The sequence below is a fragment of the Micropterus dolomieu genome, linkage group LG22 (genome assembly GCF_021292245.1).
Source record: "Micropterus dolomieu isolate WLL.071019.BEF.003 ecotype Adirondacks linkage group LG22, ASM2129224v1, whole genome shotgun sequence".
Lineage (NCBI taxonomy): Eukaryota > Metazoa > Chordata > Actinopteri > Centrarchiformes > Centrarchidae > Micropterus > Micropterus dolomieu.
The window spans coordinates 15,803,697-15,805,790 of NC_060171.1; positions in this window are offsets into that span (position 1 = coordinate 15,803,697).

Below are 2,094 nucleotides of genomic sequence, written 5' to 3' on the forward strand. Positions count from 1 at the left end.
AAGACACATCATGGTAGATTCCTTTCACAATGGGAAGATGTCCAGCAGTGCCATTTGCTCAGAACGGGCAGAAAACAGTGAGAATCTGGTACATCTACTGTCTGGAGAATTCTGGTCAGAAGTTGCCGTCATGGAAGACTTACAGCCAAAAACCATAGCTCCAACATGGAAACAAGGCCACGTGATTCAACTATGCATGGAAACACAGGAACTGGGGTGCAGAAAGATGGCAGCAGGAGCTCAGTCTGGACTGATGAAAATATTTAAATATTTGGCTGCAGCTGAAGGCAGTTTGTTCCCATATGAGCTGGAGAGCGGTACAGAACAGAAATCTGACCCAAATCAATATTTGGTGTGACCACCCTTTGCCTAGGCCTATATAACATAACTTTATAGAGTAGGCTATAAATGACGTTGGACATGTCTAAGAGGATTATGTTCAGTGTCACAGACTCACACAACTGATGACCAAGGCATTGGTCATGGACCCTGACAGATGTTTGCAATTTTCATGTAGCAGGATAAACATACAGTAACAGTGTGAGTTTTCTTAACGTTACTTTCAAACAAGTGATTCTTCTGCAACAGTTTCCATGCAAAACTATTCACCAAATCGATAAAAATCCAAGGGCTCTGACCAGATCACTAGATACCAAAAGCTAATTGTGCACAAGGCTAATATTTTCCTCTTGGGACTTTGAGCATTTTCCACACATTTCATTTACATTTGTGCAGTTTATTGCACACATGCAATCTGGTATTTAGTACTCATAGCTTTCTGTGTAGATTATATCATAAGGGACTGACTGTCTGCTTTGTTTGGGTTCCTGATCATGTAGGGGTAGAGGGAAATGAATACGCTGATATTCTGGCAAAACAAGCACTTAAATTACCCGTCTAAGGATGGGACACGCAGGGCTTAACCATTCACTTTATAAAATAGATAAACACCCAACTGGACACTATGTAAAATGTAATAGTAAAGAGACCATTCAACATGTGCTGGTTGAGTGTAGAGGCTATGTGGAGGCGAGGAGGAAAACAGCAGCAGTTGTAGAGAAAGCTAAGCTTAGGTTCACTGTCGAGGGATAACCTCCTTGGGGATAAAGCATGGGGAATATCTAAGCACCTCATTAAATATCTGAAAGATACGGGATTAATGGAAAGGATATAGGTTTTTGAAATTTTTGTTTGTTTGTTTTATTTGTTTATTTGTTTGTAAGTATGTTAGTCTGCACATAATCTGTTCCACACACCAGTCCGGTAGGTGGCAGTAATGCTCCTAAATGCTGGTTGCCAACCGCCAATCAAATCAAAAGAAGAAGAAGAAGTAAGGCGTAAAGGAACACTGCTGTCACCCGGACGGAAGTAGTGGTGCACATTAGAACACAAACACTGGATGGACAGCGAAACGTTGAATGGCACGTATATATTAAGTTGTTGTCATATTAACTATTCACATTATGTTTAGGCTTATGTGTGGTTATCTTCTCTTATTTGTTAATTAGTAATCAAAACGTTTCTTCCGTTGGGTCTTTTGGCGTTACGTTGCAGAATGCTAGCGTGGGTTAGCCGAACAGCTAAGTTAGCCAACATTACACACAGTCCTCAGCTGTGACATGTTCCTTCCTTTTTAGCTTTTAACGTCTTTAATGGTCGTTTTTTGATAGAAACTAACCTCACTATGATACATTCAAAAGCTGTTATGCAGAAATTAACACTTGTAGCATAATAAGCTACACAATGGACGAATGGTCTCAGTTTAGTGCTGTTAATCATCTTGAATATCATCTTTTCTTTCAGTGGGAGCACGTTGGAGGGTACTTTAAGTCCATTGTATTAGTAGGGATCTAGATAAGCAGTAAACCATGCCTACCGTGGTCTTAATGGACGTGTCTCTGTCCATGACACGGCCAGTGTCGCAGGATGGCAGCGAGGAGTTTCAGAGGAAGAACCTGGCTGTCCACGGACTGAATATGCTGTTTGAACACATGGCATCAAACTACCGATTGGAGTTCACATCACTCATGGCCTTTTCTTCTCTCTGGGAGCTCCTGGTGCCTTTCACCAGAGATTACAATGCATTACAGGTAA